The sequence below is a fragment of the Papio anubis genome, chromosome 18, assembly GCF_008728515.1.
Source record: "Papio anubis isolate 15944 chromosome 18, Panubis1.0, whole genome shotgun sequence".
Lineage (NCBI taxonomy): Eukaryota > Metazoa > Chordata > Mammalia > Primates > Cercopithecidae > Papio > Papio anubis.
Window position 1 is genome coordinate 71,709,127 of NC_044993.1, and position 17,698 is coordinate 71,726,824.

Genomic DNA, 17,698 nt, shown 5'->3' on the forward strand with positions numbered 1-17,698 from the left:
CCCAGGAGTTAGAGACCAGCCTGGGCAGTATAGCAAAACCCCATATCTACAAAATATAAAAAAACTTAGCCAGGTGCGGTGGTGTGCGCCTGTAGTCCTAGCTACTTGGAAGGCTGAGGTGGGATCACTTAAGTCCAGGAGGCAGAGGCTGCAGTGAGCTGTGATCACACCACTGCACTCCAGCCTAGGTGACAGAGTGAGACCTTGTCTTGCACACACGTGCACACACACACGCACAGCCATACACAAAAATTAACAGAAAAGGGGTCACAGACCTAATGTAAAAGCTAAAATGATAAAATTCCTAGAATAAAAAGTAGAAGCATAACTTTATGACCTAAGGGTAGGGAAATATTTTTTAGAAAGCATACAGAACACAGTAACCATAAAAAAAATTTAGGGGCCAGGCATGGTGGCTCACGCCTGCAATCCCAGCGCTTTGAGAGGCCGAGGCGGGCGGATCACCTGAGGTCAGGAGTTTGAGACCAGCCTGGCCAACATGGTGAAACCCCGTCTCTGCTAAAATACAAAAAGTTAGCTGGGTGTGTTGGCATGCACCTGTAGTCCCAGCTACTCGGGAGGCTGAGGCAGGGGAATCCGTTGAACCTGGATGGCGGAGGTTGCAGTGAGCCAAGATCATGCCACTGTACTCCAGCCTAGGTGACCTAGTGTGACCCTGTCTCAAAAAAAAAAAAAGCTACCACTAAGAATATGAAGAAGCAAGCCACATACTGGAAGAAAATGTAGATAAAACACATATCTGACAAAAGATCTATATCTAGAATATATAGAAATTTCAACAACTCAAAAAATGAAAACTGAGCTACAGGTTTAATAATTGTATACCTTTTGGTATATATGTTATACTTCAACAAAAATGTAAGTATTTAAAAAACTGGCTGTGTGCAGTGGCTCACACCTGTAATCTCAGCACTTTGGGAGGCCGAGGGGGTGGATAGCTTGAGCCTAGGAGTTTGAGACCAGCCTGGTCAACATAATGAGACTTTGTCTCCACAAAAAAGAAAATAGTCTCAATGGAAGTGTTTAGCTGAAGATCAGAAACATCTGCAGAGAGAATCAATGACCTGGATGCAGATCAGAACATATTATGTAGAGTACAGCTCAGAGAGACAGAGTTGGACAATATTTAAAAAGTTAAAATTCACATAGCAGAGTGATAAGATCTAATATGTCTAACTGGAGTTCCAAAACGAGAGGAGATACTTGAGCAGAGGCCCTGTATGAACAGATAATAATAGCTGGGGATTCTAAACTCATGGAAGATGTGCATAGCCAGACATCAATCAAGTCTCAAGTAAAATACGCACGTATCAAAATATCACATGTATTCCATACATACACACATTATGTATCAATAAAATTTGTTTAAAGACCAGGTGCAATAGCTCATGCCTGTAATCCCAGCACTTTGGGAGGCCAAGGTGGGTGGATCACTTGAGGTCAGGAGCTCGAGACCAGCCTGGCCAACATGGTGAATCCCCATCTCTACTAAAAATACAAAAATCACCTGTAATCCCAGACACTTTGGAAGGTCGAGGTAGGCAGACTACTGGAGGTCGGGAGTTTGAGACCAGGCTAGCCAACATCGTGAAACCTCATCTATACTAAAAATACAAAAATTAGTCGGGTGTGGTGCCAGGGGCCTGTAGTCCCAGCTACTCAGGAGGCTGAGGCAGGAGAATTGCTTGAATCTGGGATGCAGAGACTGCAGTGAGCCAAGATTCAGGTATCCCTGTTATTGGAAGTACTAGTCAGAGGCTGGAAGGCCATTCAGTGAGGTTGCTACAGAAAAGATTCAAGCATCAGGCAACGTTTAGATAGATGACCTTTAAGATCCCTTCCAATCCTAAGAACCTTGGAGTCTTACAGTTTTATATGTGCTTACCTTATGAAGACATCCTCCATGGCGGTGACAGAGGCCCCAAAGCTGGAGATGCCCAGGTCTACCTGTCTCAGTTCCAAGTCAGTAAATAGAGATTCAAACCTGGAAGAAAAGAAATGGTTTTAGTCCTGAAAGGTGTAAGGTGAATCCCTTTCGTCACTGCCCTTGGCTCTCTACTGGGGAACAGCATGGACTTTGGAGTCAAGAAGATATTTTTTCAAACACCAGCTTTGTCACCAGCTTTGTAAGTATGGGAATGTCAGGGGCCCTTCACAGCTTTTTAACGGATTAACTCTGTGGATGCTTTCAACAGCTCTTCGAGGACAGTGCAGAGAAGTTAAGAAACTTCCCTGAGGCCACACAGCCAGAAGCAGCAGAGCCAGGACTCAAGCTCAGGCCTTTCATCTCTAGAGAGAGTGGTTTCAATTGTTATATAAGTGAGGAAAGGAGCTAATTCTTTTAGTCTGCTCATGTTAAAACCTTTCTCAAACATGTTTTCTATTTTTTTTAATTAAAAGAATCATGGCTTTTTTTGTGATATTAAGACAACCATCATAGGCCGGGCGCGGTGGCTCAAGCCTGTAATCCCAGCACTTTGGGAGGCCGAGCGGGCAGATCACGAGGTCAGGAGATCGAGACCATCCTGGCTAACATGGTGAAACCCTGTCTCTACTAAGAAATACAAAAAACTAGCCGGGCGAGGTGGCGGGCGCCTGTAGTCCCAGCTACTCGGGAGGCTGAGGCAGGAGAATGGCGTGAACCCGGGAGGCGGAGCTTGCAGTGAGCTGAGATCCGGCCACTGCACTGCAGCCCGGGCGACAGAGCGAGACTCCGTCTCAAAAAAAAAAAAATAAATTAAAAAAAAAAAAAAAAAAAGACAACCATCATAATCTTCTACAATGAAGGCTTCGTTTTTTTTTGTTTGTTTGTTTTTTGAGATGGAGTGTCACTCTGTTGCCCAGGATGGAGTGCAGTGGCGCAATCTCCGCTCACTGCAAGCTCCGTCTCCCGGGTTCACGCCATTCTGCTGCCTCAGCCTCCCGAGTAGCTGGTACTATAGGCGCCTGCCACGACGCTTGGCTAATTTTTTTGTATTTTTAGTAGAGATGGAGTTTCCTCGTGTTCGCCAGAAGGGTCATGATCTCCTGACCTTGTGATCCGCTCGCCTCGGCCTCCCAAAGCGCTGGGATTACAGGTGTGAGCCACTGCGCCTGGCCCTAAGGCTTCTATCTCTCACAACCTAGTGTCCAACTTTTAAGAAATCAGACACACATGCCAGATGCCTATACAAGGTCTGCAGGGGCTTTGTGTGTGTCCCTGTCGGCAGACAATGGTTATAAACTAATCATGGCTGGGTTTGAGTCTAGACTCTGTCACTTACAAGTTTTGTGATTTTTGAGCCAGTTATTTCACCTTTCCAAATCTTTCCTTACCTGTAAGACAGATATTACCTAATTCAAAAAAGTTGTAAGGACTGAGAAAAATGTAAACACACTTAGCAAAGTAGCCCCCCTGTGTTAAATATTCAGCAAATACTATTTACTGAATATGGTCAATAGTATGTCATACCTTCAGTATGTTCACTATCTTGCCCTTCATTCAGTTTCCAGTTACTGAAATTGTACTCATGCTATAGCTACTGTCTGCCAACAAGATCAGAGTATCCCTTTTAAAATATTGACTCGGCCAGGCGCAGTGGCTCAAGCCTGTAATCCCAGCACTTTGGAAGGCCAAGACGGGCGGATCACAAGGTCAGGAGATCGAGACCATCCTGGCTAACATGGTGAAACCCCGTCTCTACTAAAAAATACAAAAAAGTAGCCGGGCGAGGTGGCGGGTGCCTGTAGTTCCAGCTACTCGGGAGGCTGAGGCAGGAGAATGGCGCAAACCCTGGAGGCGGAGCTTGCAGTGAGCTGAGATCCGGCCACTGCACTCCAGCCTGGGCAACAGAGCGAGACTCTGTCTCAAAAAAATAAATAAAATTAAAAAAAAATATAAAATAAAATATTGACTCTAAATTTATGTAAAGTATCTTGTTCTTAAATGCACAGTTTGATGTAATCTCACCCTAATCAAGACACTGAACATTCCATCACCCTAGAAAATGCCCCCATGTCCCCTTTGATGAGTCCCTCTCTTGCCCTCAGATAACCAAATCTCCTAAATTTTAGATTAGTTTTACTTCTTCTTGATCTTCATGTAAATGAAATCATATGACCTTTACATCTCCTGCTTCATTCATGTAACATGTTTTTGAGGTTAAACCATGTTGTTGCATGCATTAGTTCATTCTCGTTAACTGCAGAGCAGCATTCAACAAAAGGAATATATCTATTCTCCTGTTGATAGACATTTGGATTGTTCCTATGTAAGGATGCTTATGCATAAAGCGGCTATAAATGTTCTTCTACGTGTCCTGTGTCTGGACATGTTTTCGTTTATTTTGAATAACACAGTAGATAAACGATAGCTGCAAATTCTTTGCTACTTTTCCCACTGAGAGGTGGCCTTTAATTCCCTTTTATCTGGGCTGGCCTTAGTGTCTTGCTTGACTGAGAGGATACAATGCAAGTGATGGATATTGGGTAGAAGAAGGCTTTAGGTATCTTGATTTCTTTGGGAGCCCCAAGCCACTAGATAAGAAGCTTCGCTACCTTGAAACCAGGCTGAATCCATGCCAAGGCGCAGACATGTGAATAAAGCCTCCAGATAAGTCCACTCCCCAACTAGTGTTTTGTTAAAGGCTTTTATGTTTATGCCCATGATGGATGTTAGTCTGTAATTTCCTGTTGTCATACCTTTTCCAGGTTTTGGTATCAGGGTTGTGCTGGTCTTAAAATGAGTTGGGAGGTGCTTCCTTCTCTATTTTCTAAAATACTGAGATTATTTTTTTCTTCAATGCTTCACAGAATCCGGAGTTCTCTTTTTGGGAATACTTTTGATTGCAAATTCAATTTCATGAATAGATATATGGTTATTTAGATTTTTCTGCTTCATTTTGTAAGTTTTGGTAAGTTGTATTTTTAAAGAAATCAGTCCGTTTTACCTAAATTGTCCAATTTATTTACATGTGATATTTTATTATTACCCTTTTTGTAACTCTGGGCTCTGTAACTATAGCAGTTATTTCCTAACTGATGCTAGTTAATTTTCTTTTTTTCTTTAATGGTCTTGGAATTAATGGTTTATCATTTAATGGGTTATCAATGTAATTTATTTATCAATTTTATTTATCTTTTTTTTTTTTTTTTTAAGACGGAGTCTCGCTCTGTAGCCCAGGCTGGAGTGCAGTGGCCGGATCTCAGCTCACTGCAAGCCCGCCTCCCGGGTTCACGCCATTCTCCGGCCTCAGCCTCCCGAGTAGCTGGGACTACAGGCGCCCGCCACTTCGCCCGGCTATTTTTTGTATTTCTTAGTAGAGACGGGGTTTCACCGTGTTAGCCAGGATGGTCTCGATCTCCTGACCTCGTGATCCGCCCATCTCGGCCTCCCAAAGTGCTGGGATTACAGGCTTGAGCCACCGCGCCCGGCCATTTTATTAATCTTTTAAAATAACTTTTCGCTTTTTAGCTTTTTAGCATTTGTCGTTTCTCAGTTTTCTTTTTGTTTCTTATTACATTATTTTCTCTCCCTATATTTTTCATTTCTTCTCTTCTATATCATCTGGGTTTAATTTTCTCTTCCTATCTTTTCAGTTGGAAACATGTAAATGAATTTAAGCCCCTTTTCTTTTCGAGTGTAAGTTTTTAAAAGTTATATATTTCCCTCTAAGCACTGCCTCAGTAGCATCTGAAAATTTTTAATACATTGTATTTTCATCATCATTCGGTTAAAAATATTTTCTACTTTTTTTCTCTTTTTTTTTTTTTGAGACGGAGTCTCGCTCTATTGCCAGGCTGGAGTGCAGTGGCGCGATCTCGGCTCACTACAACCTCCGCCTCCTGGTTCAAGCAATTCTCCTGCCTCAGCCTCCCAAGTAGCTGGGACTACAGGCACGCGCCACCACGCCCGGCTAATTTTTGTATTTTTAGTAGAAACAGGGTTTCACCATGGTGGCCAGGATGGTCTCAATCTCTTGACCTCGTGATCCACCTGCCTTGGCCTCCCAAAGTGCTGGGATTACAGGTGTGAGCCACCGCGCCCGGCCAATTTTCTAGATATCTTACTGTTATCAATTTCTAATTTAATTCCACTGTAGTCAGAGATCATAATCCACATGATTTCAATTTTTTGAAATTTATTTGGACTTATTTCACAAGAGCATGCCCTCCCAGTAAAACTGGACAAAAATATATGAAGCCATTTCAGATATTAAGCATTAGGAAGTCCAGGACCATGATTGATTCTTGAGAGAAGAGAAACACCAAAGAGAGACCTGTATTTGCCCCAGCTCTTTGGCTTGGGTACTTTCTAGAACATGGCCCAGAAAAGTAAAGGCAAATCAGAGTGTAGCAGTGGACTTGCTGAGCTGAGAAGGTAGAGATGAGAGGTCAGAGCTTCTAAAATGTGTGGACTTTGTGGGACTAGGACAGGAGAGGAGAAGCTGGTAGGGGAGGGCCCAAGTAATCTATTATGGTAAATATCCCATAGGCATTTGGAGAGAATGGGTATTCTGCAGCTATAGTTTGTAGTGTCTATCTACAGGGAGTAAGTGTGATGACAATATTATCAAAATATTTTATATCCTTAATGAGTTTTTTTGTCTACTTTTTCTATAAATAACTGAGGAAAGGGTGCTATAATCTCCAAAATGGTTGGGATTTTGACTTCATCTATTTTTGTCAACATTCACTTCATGTATTTTGAAGCTCTGTTATGAGGCACATACATGTAAACAACTGTTATGTCTTCCTGGTGTACTGACTCTCATCAATATGCACTGTCTCTATTTGTGTGGTATAGCTACTCTGAAAAGATGGCCTAACAATTTCTGCCCTCCCTGATTGAGCATGGCATGTCTCACATCAAGAAGTGGTGCTGACCAGGCGTGGAGGCTCATGCCTGTAATACCAGCACTTTGAGAGGCCAAGGTGGGCGGATCACGAGGTCAGGAGATCGAGACCATCCTGGCTAACACGGTGAAACCCCATCTCTACTAAAAATACAAAAAATTAGCCGGGTGTGGTGGCAGGCGCCTGTAGTCCCAGCTACTCCAGAGGCTGAGGCAGGAGAATGGCGTGAACCCAGGAGGCGGAGCTTTCAGTGAGCCAAGATAGCACCACTGCAGTCCGGCCTGGGCAAAGTGCGAGACTCCATCTCAAAAATAAATAAATAAATAAAAGAAGTCGTGCTTACTTCCCCTCCCCTTCGACTGCTCTGAGCAATAGAATGTGACAGAAACGACATGTTGGTATTTCTGAGCCCAGGCCTTAAGAGATGTGGCTATCTTTGCTTTCTTTTGAAACATGCACTCTTGAGATGCTTCTTCTTGGAACCTAGCTGTCATGCTATGAGACACCCAAACCACACTGAGAAGCTACATGGAGGAGTACTGGGTGTGCCAGTCAGCAGCCCTAGAGAGCTCCCAGTTGATAGCCAGTGCCATCATTCCAGACATAAGAATGAACCATCTCGGATATTCCAACCCATTTGAGGCCCCAGATAACTGTAGTCCCAGCCAATATTATTTAGAGCATAATGTCTGCCCAGCTGAGCCCAGGCAAGCTACAGAATCACGATAGGCAGTAAAATGGTTGTCATATTAAGTCAGAAAATTTGGGGATAATTTGTTATATAGTATACAACTGAAACAAAATTTGGCACCAGAAGCACTGTGACAAAAACCTGCAACATGTGGCATGGCTGTGGGACCAGATAGCAGGATGAAGTTGAGAGGAGCCTCAAGGGAACTCTAGACAGAGGCTGGAAGAACAGTGAGGAAATTGTCATTTCTCATGTTATTTGGTGCAGAAGGTTTGACAATACTCTTACCTGCAGTAAAAAGAAAGATTGAAAGGGTATTGAATGAGCTTGTGGATAAGTTCCTATGGAGATTTCCAGTTATAATGTTGAAAGTGCCAACTGGTTTATTTTAGCTTCCTATGATTAAACCATGAGAGAAATAAATTTAAAAAGGAAATAATCAAATGTTTAGCAGAAGTTTAGAGAAAAAAGGCCGGGCACAGTGGCTCACACCTGTAATCCCAGCACTTTAGGAGGCCAAGGTGGGTGGATCACCTGAGGTCAGGAGTTCGAGACCAGCTTGGCCAACACAGTGAAACCCTATCTACTAAAAATACAAAAAATTGGCCAGGCATGGTGGCAGGTGCCTGTAATCCCAGCTACTCAGGAGGCTGAGGCAGAAGAATAGCTTGAAGCCGGGAGGCGAAGGTTGCAGTGAGCCTAAATCATGCCACTGTACTCTAGCCCGGATGACAGAGCAAGACTCCGCCAAAAAAAAAAAAAAAAAAAAAAAGAGAGAGAAAAAGAAAATATAGAGGGCCCAGGACAGTATTTCCAGTTTGGAAAAGGTTCTCAAAGTTCTCAGAACAAAAATAAAAGCCAAAATGATGGCAATAAAATACTTTTTCAGGATAAATATCAGATTAACTGTGCAGCTATAAGGTCCTTTGTCAAGACCTCAGAAAGGTTTAAGAGCACATCTCTCAAATGTGGTGTGCTGAAGCTGACTTATACAAGCTCTTGAGAGCCAATTGTTAAATTTTCAGAAATTCTGTGAGCTGGTTGTTACAACCATTTTAAAAAATTAAGTTACATAAATTTAAAATTAACAAATCACAGTAAAGGGAAGGTATTAATTAAAACTCACTGATTTCTCATTCTTTTACTCCATTGTATTCAATACTATTATCTATGTTCTTGAGGTTATTCAACTCTATTGTGTCTTTTTTTTTTTTTTTTTTTTTTGAGACGGAGTCTGGCTCTGCTGCCCAGGCTGGAGTGCAGTGGCCGGATCTCAGCTCACTGCAAGCCCTGCCTCCCGGGTTCACGCCATTCTCCTGCCTCAGCCTCCCGAGTAGCTGGGAGTACAGGCGCCCGCCACCTCGCCCGGCTAATTTTTTTTGTATTTTAGTAGAGACGGGGTTTCACCGTGTTAGCCAGGATGGTCTCGATCTCCTGAACTCGTGATCCGCCCGTCTCGGCCTCCCAAAGTGCTGGGATTACAGGCTTGAGCCACCGCACCCAGCCAACTCTATTGTGTCTTTAGGGTAGGAATATTACAGAGTGTTACTGAACATTTCTTCCCAATGCCACATTCAGTAATTTCACTCTGGTAACATGAAATTGGCTGTGGTGGGAGTGTTTACACCACAGACATCAGCAAAAGCTGCAAATCAGGCCTTATTAATTGTCTTGTTGGCTGTTTAGACTCAACAAAGTGTTAGAATGCTTAAAAGAATGTCATGTCTGAAGCCATTATATGATGACTAGCATTAAAAAAAAAACCTGTCACATAATAGCTGAACTGCAACCATAGTTGACTATGAATATGAGAGTTTGGCAAACATCAACATAAGCGTTCTGTGAGATTGAATTGGCTACATGAAATTTACAATAAAGAATACTGTATATTTTATCATGATTTGTAAATTGTGTGCTACACATTCTTTTTTTTTTTTTTTTGAGACGGAGTCTCGCTCTGTCGCCCAGGCTGGAGTGCAGGGGCTGGATCTCAGCTCACTGCAAGCTCCGCCTCCCGGGTTCACGCCATTCTCCTGCCTCAGCCTCCCAAGTAGCTGGGACTACAGGCGCCCGCCACCTCACCCGGCTAGTTTTTTGTATTTTTTGGTAGAGACGGGGTTTCACCATGTTAACCAGGATGGTCTCGATCTCCTGATCTCGTGATCTGCCCGCCTCGGCCTCCCAAAGTGTGGGGATTACAGGCTTGAGCCACCGCGCCTGGCCACTACACATTCTTTATATCAGTAAAATTTATAATAAAACTATATACACATGTATGCATACTTTTTTCATGGAGAATAGTTAAATATTTAGCAGCTCACATACCACTGCTAACAGACTCTCATCATCTGGACAAAAGCTTTTAAAAACCATAAGGGTGCTGGGCATGGTGTCTCATGCTTGTAATCCTAGCACTCTGGGAGGCCAAGGCAGGCAGATCACCTGAGGTCAGGAGTTTGAGACCAGCCTGGCCAACATAGTGAAATCCTGTCTTTACTAAAAAAGAACAAAAATTTAGCCGGGTGTGGTGGTGTGCACCCGTAATCCCAGCTACTCGGGAAGCTGAGGTGGGAGAATCACTTGAACCCAGGAGCTGGAGGTTGCAGTGAGCTGAGATCATGCCACTGCACTCCAGCCTGGGTGACAGAGTGAGGCTCTATCTCAAAAAATAAAATAAAATAATTTAAAAAAATTAAAATCATAATGGTGTTGTCCCATATCACCACGGCTCTCAGCCCAAGGTAGACAGACTTGTGTTGAAGAGATTGTGAGTGTTGCTGTAGTCTAACAAACTGTATTTCATAATGTGATACACAGGAAACCTACAAAGTATTTAAATAAATTGTATCAGCTTACATAAAAAGGGACAGAGAGAGTTCAAAGTGAAAAGTGGCCTCTAGTCAACCTCCTACAAGCAGGAAGCAGGCAAATGAAGCTGCTCAGCTACAAATATCAACCATCTTTCATGAAAAAGGAAGTATTCACACTATTAAGAGGCAGAGCCAACAGCCCAGCTGAGTCAGCTCGGGTTCACAGTAGCTGCTCTGTGCTATGCACCATGAACTCTTAACCTGCTCTTGGACAGCTCAGCCCTCAGCCACAGATTCAAGTGAACCCACAGAGAGACTTCTGGGGCCCTCCCTCTCCTACCAGCTTTCTCCTCTCCTGTCCTAGTCCCACAAAGTCCAGACACTTCAGGAGCTCTGACCTCTCATCTTTACCTACTCAGCTCAGCAAGTTCATTGCTACACTCTTTCCTTTTTTGAGACAAGTCTCGAGTCTCACTCTGTCACCCAGGCTGGAGTGCAGTGGCAAGATATCTCCGCTCACTGCAAGCTCCGCCTCCCGGGTTCACGCCATTCTCCTGCCTCAGCCCCGGAGTAGCTGGGACTACAGGCGCCCGCCACCACGCCTGGCTAATTTTTTTGTGTGTTTTTAGTAGAGATGGGGTTTCACTGTGTTAGTCAGGATAGTCTTGATCTCCTGACCTCGTGATCTGCCCGCCTTGGCCTCCCAAAGTGCTGGGATTACAAGCGTGAGCCACCGCGCCCGGCCCACTGCTACACTCTGATTTGTTTTTACTTTCCTGGGTCATGTTCTAGAAAGCGCCCAAGCCAAAGATCTGGGACAAATACAGGTCTCTCTTTGGCATTTCTCTTCTCTCAAGAATCAGTCATGGTCCTGGACTTCCTAATGCTTAATATCTGAAATGGCTTCATATATTTTTGTCCAGTTTTAGTGGGAGGGTATGCTCTTTATCAGTTACTCCATCACTACTGGAAGCAGAAGTGACTTTTGTTTTTAATGAGATTTTGTTTGTGTGTTGAGGAGTCTGGCTCCTGGTTAAAAACCCGTGTATGATTTTTCAGGCCCGACTACAGGTAATTACAAGGTTTTACCTGGCAGGCCTCACAGGGAAAGCTGCCCTGGCTGCACCAGACTTGGGGCACGGCCAGTGCAGCACTGTGCTCTCTGAAGGGAGGTGGGGTTAAGGACTCAGGTCTCTCCTGGCTGGCCATGCTCTTACTTGCATTCCTAAGTAAATTATTATATGTGGATGAAGACATGGTGATTTCTTTTTGACATATTATGGAAAATTATATTGATTAATGATCATATCAAACAATCCTTTCAATATGGTATAGCAGTCTTTCAATGAACTACATGGTGCAGTATTCTTTCAGCAATCTGCTAGACTGTATTAACCCATATTAGTAAAAAGGAGCAGGCAGATTTTGTTTGTTTGTTTGTTTTTGAGACAGGGTCTCACTCTTTTGCCCGGGCTGGAGTACTGTGGCATGGTCACGGCTCATTGTGGCCTTGACTTCCCAGGCTCAAGCGTTCTTTCTGTCTTAGCTTCCCGAGTAGCTGGGACTACAGATGTGCACCACCAAGCCTGGCTCGCTCTTTCTTCTTTTTTTTTTTTTTTTCTGTCAAGACAAGGTCTTCCTGTGTTGCCCAAGCTGTTCTCAAACTCCAGGGCTCAAGTGACCCTCCTGCCTCAGCCCCACAAAGTGCTGGGATTACAAGCATGAGCCACTAATTCCAGCCTGTATTTTTTTAATGTTCTCTGTTCTCTGGAAGAATTTGAATAAAATCAAAATTATATTTTCTTTAAATTTTTGATAAAAGTGATCAGGTTTATAAAAATTTTTTGGTATTTATTGAGTCAATTTTAATAAAATTATTTTTCTAGACAATTTACCATTGTATTCAGGTTTTCTAATATATTAGTTTAAAACTATACAAAATATTGTCTTCTAATTCTTTTGTATCTATGGGTTTTCCCCCCCAATTCTGAATTCCAATTTTACATCTTTGTGCTTATTCTCCATTCATCTTTATGAGGCATCTTTTCTCCAGGCTTCTTTGCAAGGTCCCTGTCTGAGGAACTTCAAATTTTAGGAGTGCTTCAGGAACTATTTGTAAGCTCCCTTGCTTCTTTCTCTATGTTTTCTTCCTACATGACCGTATCCCTTCCCACGACTTTAAATACTTCCACAAGCAGATGACTCCCGTGCATTTCCAGGCTGACCCTCTCCTCAATGCCCAGCTTCATTCACATCCAACTGCCTTCTTGATGTCTCCACTGGGGTGGGCTCAGGGGCCTTTCAAATGTAAAGAATTCCTAACTGACCTTTTCATAACCACCTCTCCCAAAACTGCTTGTCTCCCATTCTTTCCCACTGCCACTTGGGAATGGCCAAACAGGTAGGAGTAAAATCCCCAGGGAGTAAATTTTGCCAAGGAAGCCAAGAGAAAAGAGTGTTTCAAGAACAAAGAAATGGTTAACTACCTAACTGATGTTGTGGGGTTGAGCATGGTTAGGGTAAAAAGTTACTGCTATGTCTTAATTCTTAGGTTGCATAGAGGGTTCACTAGTACTCATTCTGTTATATACAATTCATAATTACATATATGAAACATATATTTATTTACAGGTATAAAATATTACCTAATAACTTTTATTTTTTTTGTTTTTTATTTTTCAATTTTCTTTTTCAGACAGGGTCTCTGTCTGAAGCCCAGGCTGGAATGCCATGGCACGATCTCGGCTCACTGCAACCTCCACCTCCTGGGTTCAAGCGATTCTCCTGCCTCAGCCTCCCAAGTAGCTGGGATTACAGATGCCTGCCACCATGCCTGGCTAATTTTTGTATTTTTAGTAGAGATGAGGTTTCACCATGTTGGCCAGGCTGGTCTTGAACCCTTGACCTCAGGTGATCCACTAGCCTCAGCCTCCGAAAGTGCTAGGATTACAGGCATGAGCCACCACACCTAGCCATGTTTTTGTTTTTAAAGAAATAGAAAGTAGGCCGGGCGCAGTGGCTCACGCCTATAATCCCAGCATTATGGGAGACTGAGGTGGGCAGATCACAAGGTCAGGAGATCGAGACCATCCTGGCTAACACGGTGAAACCCCATCTCTACTAAAAATACAAAAAATTAGCCGACCATGGTGGCGGGCGCCTGTAGTCCCAGCTACTTGGGAGGCTGAGGCAGGAGAATGGCGTGAACCGAGGAGGTGGAGCTTGCAGTGAGCCGAGATTGCGCCACTGCACTCTAGCCTGGGCGACAGAGCGAGACTCCATCTCAAAAAAAAAAAAAAAGAAAGAAAGAAAGAAATGGAAAGTCCCTAATGCCTTAAGTGACATCTTACCTGATGATGATAGCTGATGATTACCTTGAAAGAGTGGTTTGGATGGAAGGGTATGGGCTGAAGCCACTTGGAAGCAGAATGAGAATGCAGGAGAGGTAAGAACAAGGAGGCAACATGTGTAGACCACTCACTATGAAGCTTGGCTGTGAAGGGTGGCAGAGACATGGAGAGGCAGCTGGAAAGGAAGGTGGGCCCAGTAGTTTCTCCAGATTATGTGAGTATGTTATGGGAAATGATCTAGGAAAGGGGAAAAATGATGATGGAGATGAGAGAGGACAATCAAACAGGGGGGCTCTTGAGGAGATGCGGTGGATGGGGTCTTGAGCTGGTGCTAAAGGACAGGACTGTGATAGAAAAACAAGTTCTGATCCATAACGAGATGGAAGAAAGAATAAAAAAGTGTAAAAGCCAGCAGGTTTATAGGTTTGTGATAGGGATGGTCTGATGGTTTTTATTTTCTCAATGAAGTATAAGGTAAGATTCCGGTTTGAGAGTGACATGGGGACTGAGGAGGAGAGAAGGAAGTGTTGGGAACCTGGTCGAGGTCTGAAATAATTTAAAGGAAAATCAAGTCAAATCTTTTGTTCTTTTTTCTCTGAGACAGGGTCTCACTTTTGTCACCCAGGAATGATCTTGGCTTACTGCAACCTCTGCCTCCCAGGCTCAAGCTATCTTCTCACCTTAGCCTCCTGAGTAGTTGGGACTACAAATGTGTGCCACCATGCCCGTGTAATATTTGTGTTTTTTTGTAAAGATGGGGTTTCACCACGTTGCCTAGTCTGGTCTTGAACTGCTGAGCTCAAACGATCCACCCACCTCAAGTCAAATCTTCACCTGAGCTTAGTAAGTTGGGTGTAGGTAATTAGAGATAACAAAATCAAGGGTTCCCATTAAGCCATATTACGGAATTTGACATTAACCTGAAGGCAACTGAGAACCCTCAAGGCTTGAAGGAGGGAAGACCTATCTAAATCCTGTATTTGAACGTGCCCCCTGGCTAGGATGTCTTTTGAGGTAGTGCCAAAGGCCCAGGGTCTAAGCCCCTGCAGCACGTAGTGCCCTTGCTCCCGTGTGGAGGGGAAGACTCAGCACTCCGCGCAGGCACGTGCAGCACCCCCGTAGCACCCGGGGCCATACCTCTGTACGCTGTCTTTAGGAAGTATGAATGTCAATTCCTCTCCAATGCTGGATGCCAAAATTGCGTTCGGTATGTGATGATAAATCAGATGAGAGATGTTCTCCGTATCACAATTAGGTTTTTTCAGTGAAGTTATATAATATCCTGCACCTGAAACACCATTTGAAAGATCATGAAACAATTTCACTTTTTATACTTTTCTTCAGCCACATTTAGTTTTCTGTGGCTTAGAGTGGGACAGCTCCATGGGAAAGAGAAGTTGGAGAGACCTGTGGGGCCAAATTTAAACCACAGTGAACTCGCGAGGAAGCTCTGTAGTGCTGTTCTTGAGAGTCTTCCCTTCCACTCTATAACTGGTAGGTGATCATGGCAAATGTAGCAAGGTTAGGCACGAGGACAGAGGGCTGCTTTCAGGGTGACACTCCCTTTAAGTCATAACTATTTTTGGGAAGTGAAAACTCAGTAGCCAGAGGCATTAAATGTTAAGGTAAAGAACAAAGACAAGACACGTACCTTATGGCATTCCAAATTCTTTCAGCACTTAGCAACACTTGTTACTGTTGTTCGTTGATGTACTCATTCAGTAAACATTTCTTGAGGCCCTAGGATGTGACAGGCACTGTCCTAGGTACTGAGGATATAGCAGTGGACCAAACAGTCAAAAATTCCTATTCTCATGGGGCTTTCACTAACGGGGTTGGAGACAAACAATAAATGAGATAAATACGTAAAATGGATAGAGTATTAGTGATACATGCTAAAGAGAAAAGTAAACATAGGAGGGGATAGGAGTGTTGGGGATGTGATTTTAAACAAGGTGACAAAGAAAGGCCTCATTGAGAATGGGACATCTCAGAAGGCACAGCGACACCTGGCCTGGAGGAACGAGTGTGCCTGGAGTGCTGGATCAGCACGGGGCCCTGGGCAGCATAAGCAGAGAAAGGACGTGGAAGAGTGTTAGGAAATGAGGCTGGGGTAACAGGGTCAGAAAATGTGAGGCCCTAGAGGCTACTCCAAGGACTTTGGCTTTTCCTCTGAGTGAACAGAGAAGCCACTGGAGGTTCCAAGCAACAGAATGACATGCACTGTAATACACCCATTTTGACACCTGGATTGAGAGCAGCAAGATGGGTTAGTAGGCATCTGCAGTAATCCAGGTGGGAGGAGATAGTGGTCTGCACCAGAAAGCAGTGCTAGACAGTGATCAGAGGTGGGGACAGAGACGGAACCTGGATATATTTTGTAGATAAGACCAAAAAAGTCTGCAGATGTATCAAATACGAGCTTTGAGCAAAAGAGGTGTCAGGGAGCCTGCAAGGTTTCAGTTAAACACTTGGAAGAACGAAGTTGCTTTCACTAAGAAGACAAAATCTGCGGGAGGAGCAGGTTTGATGGAGAGCGTTGGAGCTCAGTGCTGCACAGGCTTCTCACAAGTCTCAGAGATCCATTCAACACCTACATTGAGGTGTGGGAGAGGCAGTCAGATGTATAGACCTGGGGTTCAGGAGAGAGGGTCCAAGCTAGAGACACACATGATTTTCCACACAGAGAAGGTATGAATATTTAAAGCCAGGGGGCCGGGCGCGGTGGCTCAAGCCTGTAATCCCAGCACTTTGGGAGGCCGAGACGGGCGGATCACGAGGTCAGGAGATCGAGACCATCCTGGCTAACACGGTGAAACCCCGTCTCTACTAAAAAATACAAAAAAACTAGCCGGGCGAGGTGGCGGGCGCCTGTAGTCCCAGCTACTCCGGAGGCTGAGGCAGGAGGATGGCGTGAACCCAGGAGGCGGAGCTTGCAGTGAGCTGAGATCCGGCCACTGCACTCCAGCCTGGGTGACAGAGCGAGACTCCGTCTCAAAAAATAAAAATAAAAAAAAAAAAAAAAATAAAGCCAGGGGACTGGATGAGATCACTAATTCAGTGAGCAGAGAAAGAAAAGTGAAGACGGTCAGAGGAAGGAACAGTGCAAAGGAACAGCAGAGACATGGAGGAGCCAGGGAGCAGGGGTGCAGGAGGACAGCAGGGGACAAGCACAGAGGGGTGCTGATGAGGGCTGCAGTCAGCTGTAGAAATGAAACTAACACTTGTAGGATGCTTTCACACACAGTGTCTCACTCTTTGAGGAATGTAGTATCTTAAGCTTCATTTTATAGATCAGAAAACAAAGGCTAAGAAAGGAGAAACGAACATGACCACCTAGATGACAATACAGTAAACTGGCAGACTGTAACTCAAACATGGGCCTTCTGACTCCAAGAGATATCTCATGCCTCTTCCCTCTCACAAGCCCCCCTGCCTGGTTAGGCTCTCCACCCAGAGGCAACAGACAGATCTAGAAAAGGCCACCCCTGCCTGATCTCAGGGCCCTTTATGCGGGTAGCAGCCATTCCCTCAGCACAGCAGCCAGGACACTGACCCCGTTGCGGGCTGGCCCCACCACTCACCGTATTTGTGCTTGAGGAACAGTGAGGACCCGCAGCACTGCAGCTCCCCCTTGGCCATGATGCCGATGCAGTCTCCCAGCAGGTCAGCCTCGTCCATGAAGTGGGTGGTCAGCACGATGGTGCGGTTACTTTTCTGCTGTTGCAGAAGGTCCCAGATGGCCCTCCTGAAGATGGCGTCCATGCCCGAGGTGGGCTCGTCCAGTATCAGCACCTGGAGGCAGAGACACAGCCTCATGACGCTGGTAGAGCCACACCCCAGGCTGGCCTTGTGGTAGGCCCCATCAAGGGGTTCGCAGAGTCAGCTAGAGTCCTCCAAAGATGGTGATGGCCTTGTCTGGGGAGTCAAGGGCCAAGGTGCCTGGGCCATGGCGGAAGGGCCAGCCCAGGTGGAGCAGGAGGGGAGCCCAC

General features: G+C 44.6%; 1 long non-coding RNA gene across 1 annotated transcript; it reads right to left on the minus strand.

Moving 5' to 3' along the window:
- Positions 1-1,646: 1,646 nt before the first annotated feature.
- On the minus strand, positions 1,647-16,509 carry LOC103880258. Its single transcript, XR_002519105.2, has 3 exons — positions 15,358-16,509; positions 14,844-14,994; positions 1,647-2,005 (listed from the first exon to the last, which is right to left on the minus strand). It is a non-coding gene; the product is annotated as an uncharacterized LOC103880258 (long non-coding RNA).
- Between the last annotated feature and the right edge of the window lie 1,189 nt (positions 16,510-17,698).